The following is a 12,849-nucleotide window of genomic DNA, read 5'->3' as shown; positions in this document are numbered from 1 at the left end:
ACTCCTAGACCCTCCGCTAGTGCTTTGGTCCCTGCGGAAGTGATAATTCAGCCGCTCCAGGCCGACGACACAGCGTTAACTAGTCCTTCGGTCCCGGAGACCTCTCTGGTGCCGGTTGTCGATTTTCCTCCGGATACCGAAGTTCATGATTTACCCGACACCATTCCAGTGGACAAGGTCACTCCTGCACGTGGGGCTGCTAGGCCTCCTGTATCTATGTCCATCAAGGCCTTTGCACGTGCTAAGGCCGCCAGCCAGGCCAAGGCCCATCCTAAACCTGCTGTCCAGGCCCCCTCTTCTGATAAACAGATTATGTCTCTTGCTGCAGACCTTATTTCCCTTATCAGGGGGGTCTCAGACTCACCCAGACAGAGGTTCTCAGCCTCCTGCAGAGAAAAGGCCTAGAACTAAGCAGACTGATAACCTCTCTTCGGATGAGGCCTCTGGGGATTCTGAGCATTCAGATATTCAAGAAGAATCCTTCCAGGCCTATGAGGACTCTGATGCTGAGGAATCAATTCCCTCTGCCTCTCCTCCAGAGGATTTCTCTTTTGGTGAAGTCCTGCACTCTGAGGGAACATTTCCAATGGCAGGGTCAGGAATTCTCTGATTCCAGGAAAAGGCTCCGTACCTTCCTATAGCTTCCCCAGCACAGACCTTTAGCTATTCCTCCTGTGATGGATGTTTTGGATGATGTTTTCTCCGATTCCAGTGCTAACCCTGACTCTCTCCCCCCTGCTCCTGTCAAGCCAGACAGATATTACAGAGTCCCTGACACTCACAAACATCTCTTTAAGGCCCACACCATAGATTTAGAAACTATTTCACAGGGTCCCAAGGGAATGGCTACCTCCACTGCCAAGAATCCTTTGCCAGGGGATAGGGAAGCCAGGTCCATGGAGAGATGGGGTAAAAAAGTTTATACCTCTACCACCCTAGCCATGAGGTCTCTTAACTGCCTTTTTCATATGTTTCAGTACCAGGATTTTTTACTGGATGATTTACAGAAAAAGTTAGCCTCTCCTGAGCCTATTGACAGAAAGGCATTGCAGGATCACATACATAACACTCAGCAGGTTAACAATCATTTTCTTCAGTGTGGTTATGATGCATTGGAAGCTTCATGTAGGGCAGCTATGACTGGGGCTGTGATACGTAGACATGCTTGGTTAAAAGATCAGCCACTGCCAGACCATGTCAAAGTAAAGTTACTTGATGCACCTCTGGAAAAACAGAAGCTTTTTGGCGCTAATGCACAAGATGTGTTGAAGTCCATTGAGGAAAAAGCTAAGTCAGTACAGACAGTCAAGGATTTCCTCCAGGTTCAGCCCCCCCAGATTCAGTAGAAACTGGCCTTCAAAGAATTGGTCCTTCCCAGACTCAGACAAGTGTCAAAGGGGAAAGAACAGGCGTGGCCGAGGCCAATACCGAGGCTCCTACAGGGGACGCCAATGGCAACCTACAAATCAAAGAAGTGCTGCAGCCAGTCCAGCTGCACCACAAGGACAATCACAATGACTTGACTTTCATACCGCCTACAAGGGCTCAGAGAGAAGCACCCTTGGGCGGAAAATTATCCTTATTCTCAAAAAACTGGCATATCTTAACCAAGGACAGTTGGATTCTGGATTTAATAGACAAGGGTTACAGATTCCACTTCCATACTTTACCTACAAGACAAGGCATGCCAAACCTGCCACACCATCAAAGGGCAGAGGCACTCATTCAAGTTTCAAAGCTATTAAGTATAAAAGCAATAGAAAAGGTACCTCCCCAGGAACAAGGCCAGGGATTCTATTCAAGACTGTTCCTTGTTCCAAGAAAGGAAAACAAATGGAGGCCTATACTGGACTTGTCTACTCTAAATACCTTTCTCATTGTGCCAAAGTTCAAAATGCTAACGTTACAGCAACTCCTTCCCATGCTGAGCAAGGGGTCTTGGCTGGTCACTCTGGACCTCAAGGAGGCATACCTGCATGTCCCAGTCAGACAAAGCTGCAGAAGATACCTCAGATTTCTTGCAGGGACAGAGCACTATCAATTCTCAGCATTGCTGTTTGGCTTATCTACTGCACCCAGAGTGTTCACGAAATGCCTGGCATCAGTAGTGGCACACTGCAGACTCAAGGGAATTCAAATATACCCCTACCTGGACGACTGCCTCATACAAGCAGACAACAGACAAACCTTAATAAAAAACTTGGACTATGTCATGCAATTACTACAGGCCTTGGGATACACAGTCAGCATTCAGAAATCAAGGCTACTGCCATCCCAACAGATTATTTTCCTAGGAGCCAAACTGGACACACAAACACAAATGGCCTACCTCACAGAGGAAAAACAACAGCAGTTACCAGAGTACTTCAAAGGCATAGCACAGCTCTCCCAGCTGACTGCAAGGAAACTCCTGCAAGCCCTGGGGTTCATGGCATCATGCATTCTCCTGATACCTTTGGCAAGACTTCATATGAGAAAGCTGCAATGGTATTTGAAAAGCTTATGGTCCCAACACAGCCAAAGCCTAGAGGACGTAATCCCACTTATTCCATGTCTGCAAAAGGAATTCTTGTGGTGGGCTCAAGCAAGTCAATTAAACAAAGGCATGTCTTTCAACAGACCTCAAGCAGGTCAAATAATTACAACAGACTCCTCAGATCATGGATGGGGGGCGCACATGGAGGACAGATGCGTTCAAGGTCAATGGACACCAAAGGAAAGACATCTGCACATAAACCAAAAAGAGATGCTGGCAGTGATACATGCAATCGAGAGTTTCGAAAAATCGCTGCAGCAAGGACATTTACTAATCAGGACAGACAACACCACTGTCATGTGGTATATAAACAAGCAGGGTGGGACTCATTCATACCCCCTCTGCAGACTAACAATGATTCTCTGGGAAAAAGCACTGAGTCTGAATATACACCTGCAATCCCAGTTTGTGCCAGGCAAGGACAATGTACTGGCGGACAAGCTGAGCAGAAATTTCTTGGATCCGCACGAATGGATGCTGCATCCCCACATTTTCTCACAAATAACAAAGACATGGGGAAGACCGGACATAGATCTATTCGCGTCTCACACGAATCATCACCTGGAAAAGTTCTAATGTTAAGTTGTCAATCTCGCCTTCATTCTTGCTTGATGGGTTCGGAGCCGATCCCTCGGCTCCGACTCGGCACTTGCTAAGCTCGAGAGTCACTTTTACCAGCTCGAGGCAGCCCCATATCCCATGATGCAAGGCGGTAAGTACCCAGATCTCGTTTGCCGCTTCGCTTATGAGGTCCTCCTTTTACCAGCTCCTGGTAAGTGATTCACTTCTTTGATATTTTAGCCCCTTTTTGCTAAAAACCACTTAATATTTAGTTTTAAGTTAATTATATAGATTTTCTGACAGAAAATTCCCTGTCTCTACTAATTTTTTTTAGTCAAACTTTACCCATCCCACCCCCCCCCCCTGTTAGGGTGTGTGTGTGTGTTTTTTCTAGTAATACCTTTTGGTATTTTATTTAATTTAATTCTTTGACTGGTGTGTGTGTGTGTTGTGAAACACCATGTCAAAGGAGAGGGTCTCAGGTTTTAAGAAGTGTGACTCGTGCTGTCAGAAGATGTCTCTGACAGACGGTCACACTTCTTGCCTGTATTGCCTGGGGCCTCTTCACCTGCAGGACTCCTGTGCTATTTGTCATTCCTTCAGCCAGAGAGTCCTGCAGGAAAGACGAAACAAGCTGATACTTAGGGGCCTTCTTAAGCCGGAGGGCTCTCCGGCTAAGTCGGCTCCATCTAAATCAGCCAAATCTTCCAAGGCCCAGGCAGCTGTATCTAAGCCTGCGGCCTCGGCTCCGACTCGTTCTGAGTCGAGATCGGCTCCGGCTGGAGCCGATTCTGGCTTAACTAAGCCTTCGGCACCGATGGCTATCGGTGCCGATTCTGCATCGACCACTTCGGTGTCGGCTCCGATCGGTTCCGACCACCATGTGGCACAGGCATCGGTGTCGGCTCCGATCGGCTCCGACACCGTTACTTTTGTGGCTGTATCGGCTCCGGCTGGAGCCGATGCATCGGAGCTTCCTGTCGCCTCCGATAAGTCTTCGGCTCCGACAGGATCTATAGTTTCATCGGTTCGATGGCTCATTCCAGGAAGAGGTCGAGGTCTCCTTCCTTGGAGCCGATACTCGGCTCGGCTTCACCTCTCCTTTCGAACGGAGCCATCGGAGCCGATCTTCAAGGTCATCCAGACTGTCAGACCATGACTTAGAGAGTGGTCAGCAGATTACTTAAGTCACAGGCACTGGCCCAAATGTTACATAGTCCGTCTCAACAGACGACTGTTGGCCCACACCCCGTTACAGTTCCTCCTTCAACTCTACCCCAGAGCTTGGAGTTGGAGTCTTCGGGAATGATTACTGCTACGGCTGGAGGACAGATACCCCCTTCTGTTCCTTCAGCCTCTACTCTTATCTCCTCTTCGAGACCTTCCTGAGAGGGATTCGGTGGTCAGGCTTCCATGGTCTCCTCCGAGGGGGTGAGTGGCATCGGACCCTTGTCCGAGCCCGCTCTTCCCCTTGGAGCCTCGGCCTTGGTGAGCTCGGCTCCGACATCTGCCTCGGAGGCTTCCCTTTCGGTGGTCCCTGGAGTTCCTAGTTCTTCGGAATGGGTTCTCTCGGATCTGCCTGGGAGGGGAGCATTCGAGGTGATGAAGAGTGTGCTGGCCACTGGTATCAGTTAGCAGTCTGTTCCCGTAGCTCCTCCCTCTATAGTGCCTGTTGACTTCCGCCTCAGGTTTCCCCATTGGGAATTTCCCCCTCTTCAGAGGATTCTCCTGATGTTTCGGGAGATCCTCCTAGGAAGAGGACTTGTAAGAGGAAACATGTAGACTCCCCCGAGTCTGTCACTTCAGATACTGACTTTGATGAGTCAGAGGGATCCCCTAGATCCCCCTCTGAGGATGTCTCCTTCTCAGACATCCTAGAACTCCTTAAACAGAGGGGAAACTGGCCCACCAACAATCCCTCTGAGGATGAGTCAGTATACCTAGAGGCGTTTGGATCTCGGCCCTCCACCTCCTGGGTGTCTCCGCCTGACCCCTTATGCAGGTTATTGCCCGAAGGCGTGGGCAGCTCCTGACTCTGTAGAGCCAGTCCCTAGGAGGCCTTCAAAATTTATCACTGCCCTGGGTGACAAGCAATTCCTCACTAAGGGTGTCCCCGCTGATGCCATGGTGGTGGCTGCGGCCACCAAGAAGGAACTTGCAGATCCTTCCGCACCCGTCCATCCTCCTAATAAGGACTCTAGGACCATGGATAGGTACGGTGGCGGATGTTTTCCTCAGCGACCTTTGCTATCGTCGCTGAATTACCTATGTCACTTCACCAGACTCCAGAGGGATATCCTTAAGGAGCTGGTGAAGTAGTACAGGATCCTACAGCTTCAGAGCTCAAGAAAAGATTGCGCAGCTAGGAACCCTTAATTCCATTGCAAACTCCTCCATGCGGCTAATATCATATGCTGCTGATGGAGCGAGTAGAGCCACAGGTACAGGTGTGGCTCTTAGGCGCCAAGCCTGGATGCGGCTATGTGATTTTGCAGATCCCTTCAAGGCGTCCTTCACAAATTCTCCCTTTGATGGGTCAGCTTTGTTTGGCCCTCAGGTGAAGGAAACTTTGACCAGGTGCGAACAGGACGGCAAGACTCTTTCTGCTGTAGGAGTCCGTTTTCCACCCCTTCTAGACCTTATCCCAAAGGACAGAAAGGTGGAAAATGTGGTTCCGTAAATCCCAAGGAGTCACGCCGATTCACGTGGTCAGTTTACCCCTAGAGGCAGAGGGGTAACAACAACAGACGCTGCTCTAGAGGCAGAGGGGTCCAAAAACCAGGGAAACAGAGAGCCTCTCTCTGACAAGCCCTTTCAGCATCCCTGAGATGTTGCCCGGCTGTCCCTCCTTGGAGGCAGTCGGGGGAAGATTATCACTGTACCCAGAAGCCTGGCATTCCCTCACTCAAGACAGATGGGTACAGTCGATCATATCCAAGCGTTACATAATTCCTTTCGAGGAAAGTCCATTCCCCTCAAATTCCCTTCCAGATGTACCACCGGTCTAAGGGAAATTGCAGAGTTAGAAGTCTCAAAACTACTGCAAAAAGAGCCATTCAGCTAGTTACAACAGACCATTCAGAGCCGGAATCTACTCAAGGTTCTTTTGGTCCCCAAAAGACGGGAGACTGGAGACCAATATTGGATGTCAGCAGACTCAACAAGTCTGTGAGGAAGACAAGATTCCGAATGGTCACTCTTCAGTCAATTCTGCCCTTCTTACAGAAGGACAACTGGATGTGCTCAATAGATCTTCAGGATGCGTACTATCACATCAAAATTCACAGACGCTCCAGGAGATTTCTCCGCCGGCTGGGGTCCAGTCATTTCCAGTTCAGAGCCCTGCCCTTTGGTCTCACTACAGCCCCAGAGTGTTCACCAAATGCATGGCAGTGGTCACGGCTCACCTGAGACGTCAAGGATTCCAGGTGTTTCCGTATCTCGACGACTGGCTCCTGTCAGCCACCACCAGGCATCAGCTTATACAAGCCAGGGATTACACAATAAATCTTTGTTCTCATTTGGGCATCTCGATCAACCGAAAAGTCATCCTTATCGCCCTGCCAGTCTATTACCTTCATAGGCAAACTTAAACACTGTTCGGATGTCAGCTACCCTTACAGATCAAAGAGTTTCAGACATTCAGACTCATGTCAGGATCATTCTGGCCAACAAGAAAGTACAGGCCAGAATGGTCCTAAAGGTATTAGGCCTCATGGCTGCGGCCATTACTCTTCTTCCCTGGCACGATTCTACATGCGCCTTCTTCAGTGGATGCTGTTCACACAATGGTCATACCAACAACTTCCAATGCGTCACCAGATTCTGGTGACACAGACTTGCAAAGAGCATCTTGCTTGGTGGATCACATCTCCTCAGGTTCACCAAGGCAGGTACTTTGTACCCCATCCCGATAGCCACTGTCACCACGGATGCCTCCCTGATCGGGTGGGGGTCATTATCAGGGCAGGATGGTTCATGGGACGTGGCAGCCGTTCGAGTACCATCTGCACATAAATGTCCTGGAGATGAGAGCAGTGCTTTTAACATTGCAAGCCCTCAACGACTTTCTTCCCGTAGGGACAATTGCAGTCCACACAGACAACATGTCTGTAGTTTGGTATATCAACAAACAGGGCGGAACCAAGTCCTACCCCTTGTGTCGAGAAGCTCAGACTATGGCAATGGGCGATCTCCTCTCATCGGTTTCTGGTAGCAGCGCATATCCCTGGGAAAACCAACATTGTAGCGGACAGATTGAGCAGAGCTTTTCTCATGCCTCACGAGTGGTCTCTCAAGCAATCTATAGCGGAAGAGATTTTTCTGGAATGGGGTCGTCCATGTTGCGATCTTTTGCTACTCCCAAAACAGCAAATGTCCAGACTTCTTCTGCCTCTTCCCTCTATCAGGCCATCCCCCCAGAGACGCTCTGACCCAGGATTGGCCCCAGGGACTTCTTTATGCCTTCCCTCCATTTCCTCTGATCCCTCAGGTTATCCAGAAAGCTACCGTTTTGAGCGCCAAATTGATTCTCATTGCCCCTTACTGGCCTCGACAAGTTTGGTTCCCGTTCCTCCATCATCACCTTTTGGTGCAGCCGTGGCATCTGGACCCAGTGCCAGATCTCCTGATTCACCAATCGGGTCAGCTGCACCGGTCAATCCCTTCTCTCAACCTCACAGCATGGTTGCTCCACTTCCTTCCTTAGCCAGGCTTCCTTTGATCTCTAACCCAGTTAGAGACATCATAGTAGCTTCGCTAAAATCCTCTACCAGGAGGATTTATACAAGCAAATGGAAACGTTTCTCTTATTGGGCTAAGACCAAAAATATTGATCCTTTCACTGCCCCTGTTCAGGCAGTCCTGGACTTCTTAGCAGAGATTTTTCATGCAGGCTCCTCTTCTTCCACAGTCAGAGTTCAATTGGCTGCTATTTCCAATTTTCATGTCGGGATAGCAGATCATAATATTATGTCCCATAGGCTCTGCAGGGCCTTCTTGAAAGGAATTTTCCTACTAAAGCCTCCAATCAGGAATCCTCCTCCTCAGTAGGATCTAAATTTAGTGCTGACATCCTTGAGTCTTCCCGAGCCAGCTGTTTCTTGTTCCCTGAAATATCTTTCTTGGAAAACTTTATTCCTAGTGGCTATTACATCGCCAGGAGGGTGTCTGAACTTCATGCTCTTGGTTCGACCCCTATGTGGTTTTTCACAAAGACAGAGTATCTTTGAGAACTAACCCAACCTTTTTGCCTAAGGTCGCTTCAAAGAACAATTTGAATCAATCCATTGATCTCCTGTATTTTTCCTAACTATTCAGATAGAGCTGAACAAAAGCTACATTATCTTGATGTCCACCGTCAACTTAGATATTATTTGGACAGAACAAAAAATTTAGAAAATCTGATCAACTTTTTGTTTCCTATGCGGATAAAAAAAAGGCCTTCCTGTTTCTAAAGTGACCTTGTCCAGATGGCTTTCTTCGGTCATCTCTGAAATTTATCTGCTCAGGGGAAAACAGCTGTGCTCAAAACCTAAAGCACATTCAACTAGGAGCTTAGCTACTTCTACAGCTTTTCAAGCTAGACTTCCTTTAGACACTATTTGTGCAGCGGCCACTTGGGCCACTCCTCACACTTTTGTTTCCCATTACAAATTGGACTTGGCCTCCAGGGACAGAGCCAGTTTTGGCTCTACAGTCCTCAAGAGTTTGTTCCATTGAGCCACCCAGGATAGAGGTGCTAGGACGGTCCCATCAAGCAAGAATGAAGGCGAGATTGACAACTTAACATTAAGAAGTTATGTACCTACCATAACGTTCCATGTTAGTTGTCTTCTCGCCTTCTTTCTTGACCCTCCCTCCTTCCCCTGGCCTGGACAGACCTTGTTATAAGAAACTGTTATGCTGAAGACCATTCAGACCTGGTCCTTCTTCCATCTGTAAGTTTTCTTTCTTCCTTTGGGAAGTATTTTATGCTTGGTGCTATTGCCCTTTGTCATCAAACGAGATCTGGGTACTTACCGCCTTGCATCATGGGATATGGGGCTGCCTCGAGCTGGTAAAAGTGACTCTCGAGCTTAGCAAGTGCCGAGTCGGAGCCGAGGGATCAGCTCCGAACCCATCAAGCAAGAAAGAAGGCGAGAGAAGACATCTAACATGGAACGTTATGGTAGGTACATAACTTCTTATTTTCTCACAAATAACAAAGACATGGGGAAGACCGGACATAGATCTATTTGCGTCTCACACGAATCATCACCTGGAAAAGTTCTGTACCAGGACCCACCATGCACTAGCCTGGACAACGGATGCTCTCTCCTTCAGCTGGAATTCCCTAAAAATTTATGCATTTCCTCCTCTGCCACTGCTGACCAAGGTGATCCTGAAGATCAAAGCAGAACAACCAACAGGCATTTTGATAGCTCCAGACTGGCCAAAGCAACACTGGTACCCATTACTGTTGAGCATAACTCGGACCAAACCGTGGCCTCTGTCCCTATGGCCCCTGCTCCTAACACAACACAACTACAGGACTGTTCACCAAAACCTGAAAACATTACATCTGACAGCCTGGAGGTTACTTTAACTCCTTCTGCTTCCAATCTTTCCAAGGCAGTTCAGGACATCTTATTGGAAGCACGCAGACCATCCACCAGAAAAGCCTATTCAGCCAAGTGGAAGAGATTCAGCATCTGGGCTGCCAACAGGGGTCAGGATACAACAGTACTGAGTATACCTCAGATATTGGAATACTTGGCAGAAATGTTTCATTCTGGACTCTCATATTCATCCATAAAGATTCATGCCTCAGCAATCTCAGCAAGATACAATTGTGATCCACCAGTGTTCTCACATCCTTTGCTAAGACAGTTCCTGAGAGGAATAAAGAATATCAAGCCTCCCAGAAAACAACCAGTACCTGCATGGGACCTCAATTTTGTACTGGAAAAATTATCTCTGCCTCCCTTTGAGCCAGCAGCAACCTCGGAGATGCAATTTCTATCATGGAAAACGGTTTTTCTATTGGCAGTCACATCAGCAAGAAGAGTCTCGGAGATACAGGCACTCATGGCAGTACCTCCTTTCCTCATTTTCCATCAGGACAGAGTCTCTCTAAGAACAAATCCTTCTTTCATGCCAAAGGTGATTTCTAGGGTGTCTCTAAATCAAGCTAGTCACCTTCCTACTTTCTTCCCCAATCCTCAAAATAGAGGGGAAAGACTGCTGCATACCTTGGACGTACACAGGCAACTACGATACTACTTGGACAGAACTAAGGCCACAAGAAAGTCTGACCAGCTGTTTGTAGCCTATGCTGCTGGAATACAAGGAAAAGCAATCTCCAAGCAAACAATTTCAAAATGGATTGGACACTGCATCAGATTCTGCTATTCTTACCATGGAAAAAGTGTGCCAGCCAATATTAGGCCACATTCCACCAGAGCTATAGCCACATCTACAGCTTTCCTCAGAGGAGTGGCTACAAAGGACATTCTAGAGGCTGCTACATGGAGCTCCGTGCATACATTTACCAAACACTACAACCTGCCTTTATACACCAGATCCCGAGCAGGCTTTGCTTCGGCAGTCCTGTAGGGCATTTTAGCTATACCATCTTTTTCTTAGCTCCATCCACCCCCAGCTTGGCTATGGTATTCAACCCAAATGTTATGACTGCAGTTGCATTCTTGAAGGACATAGTACAGTTTTGTACCTACCATAAATGTAGATGTCCAATAGATATGCAACTGCAGTCGGATTTTCCCTCCCTCCTTCCCCTCTTTTCCTTCATTTGGGTCCATTCCCCCTGTTCCTTTTAGCTGGGGGTATCTCCTATGGTGTATCTGTTTATTACTGTTGTGCATGTCTGGAATTGTTTATCCATTCACCAAATTTAGCCTTCCTAGGAGGGCACCTGGCATCTGGGGTCTCTAAATCAAGCTAGTCACCTTCTTGAAGAAGATGGCGTCGGCCGATGCCTTTATACTCCAGCCGTTGTGACGTCGGAGAGGAAGCGACATCAGCCGACGCCGGACCCAGACTTTGGAATTCGGCCGACCGAGGGCTGCCTGAGGCAGGACAACCCATATGTTATGACTGCAGTTGCATATCTATCGGACATCTACATTTATGGTAGGTACAAAACTGTACTTTTTTGCTACTGAAAACTTCAATTCAGTCTAGATTTCCTAATGAGTACAGATTTCATCCAGACAGACACTGAAAAAATTACCAGGATTCATTTTGATTTGCCACTGGCAGTCTTTGCAATTGCTGTTAATGTGAGTCCATGTGGTTAAGAACTACTACAGGTTTCTTTTTTTGCAATTGTGTGTGTGTGTCTGTGTGTGTATAATTCTCCACTATACAGATGTTTGCAGAATGTCCAGATTTTTGCTTCATATTTTTGTTCCATTTTTCATAAAATTGTGGTTTTCTGGCAAATTAGTGGCAAATCATTAAGGACTGAAGTTAAAAAAAATAATGACAGACATTTGAGTTTCACACACACCATACCATTCAGAAAGTTCATGTTAATGTAAAACCTGTTAATGTGAAGTTGTTCTATTTCGCCTACATTCTCACTGATGGGTTTGGAGCCGATTCTCGGCTCTGACTCGGCCGGATGCTAAAGCTCGAGGTCTTCAAACAGCTCATGGCCTACTCCCTATCCCATGATGCAGTAGTGCTTCCCTCAGATCTCGTTTGCCGCTGCAACAGATTGGGTGTTCGTTGAACAGCTCTGACCAGTATTGAGAAAACATTTTGATATTTTTCTACATATAAAAAAAAATATTTTCTTAGTGTGTTAGTATTAGGTTATTAGATAAGACTTAGGTTCTTGAGACACTTTGTATTTTTGATAGTTACAGTTAGAGTGCATTTTTCTCTGTTTTTTTATGCCGTTTATTTCTAGGCCTGTTTATGTATATTGAAACTACTTGGTAGAATAACTTTGCTTTCTATCCTTTCTACTTTAACTAGTGAGCCCAGTTTTTATTAGGGCAGTAATAGTTCTATTTATACTGTTAGTTGAACTTGTATTTTATTCTACCGTGTGGTTTTGTTAGAGTTGTATGTTTGTTGTTCTTCAATAGCTTTGAGTGTGTGTGCTTCCTAGTTACTATAGCAGTTGTAGTTTAGTCTTAGACCCTTTTTCATTGGGGCTGTTTTTTGCAATATATTACTGTTGCTATTATAGACTGGGTGTTATACATTTATATTTTTTGTTTGTAGAGCTCAGAAATTTTCTTCTTTAGGGCTGTTACTGCTGATATTAGTGATTTACCATTTCTGAAAAGGCTAAATCTGGGTTCAAGAAATGTCCGAAATGTGGACAGAAGATGTCTGTCACAGATGGGCACAAAAACTGAGTTTATTGTTTAGGTGAGCTTCACCTTCAGGAAAATTGTGCCATCTATCACTCTTTTAGCTCTCGTGTTCTTCATGAACACAAGAGTAAATTAATGGCAAGAGGTCTATTGAAATCTTCCTTTCAAGAAACCTTAGAAAAGGGCAAACCCACCAAGTCTTCGAAAACCTTATCTACCAGTTCATCTTCGGAGTTGGAGCCAAAAAAATCGACTTCTAAATCTAGCAATACTGCCACATCGGCTCCTAAGCCTACAGAGCCGGAGGTAATTGTCAGTAGGAGCCGGTCCCCAGCATTGGAGCTGGTATCTCCCACTTTAAAATCTCAGAGTCTGCAGTCAGAGACCTCATCTATTGCTTCCCGGTCCTCAAGGCAATCG

At 46.8% G+C, this 12,849-nt stretch overlaps 1 protein-coding gene across 6 annotated transcripts in view; it reads left to right on the top strand.

Annotated features, from left to right (window-relative positions):
- SETX (senataxin) overlaps positions 1-12,849 on the top strand; it is a 2,451,437-nt gene that overhangs the window by 1,472,202 nt on the left and 966,386 nt on the right. The window lies entirely within an intron of this gene.

Source organism: Protopterus annectens, chromosome 16.part0 (genome assembly GCF_019279795.1).
Source record: "Protopterus annectens isolate FY-2018-M chromosome 16.part0, PAN1.0, whole genome shotgun sequence".
Classification (NCBI taxonomy): domain Eukaryota; kingdom Metazoa; phylum Chordata; order Ceratodontiformes; family Protopteridae; genus Protopterus; species Protopterus annectens.
Note: the sequence above shows the minus strand (reverse complement) of the source record. Positions and strands in the feature narration are given on the sequence as shown.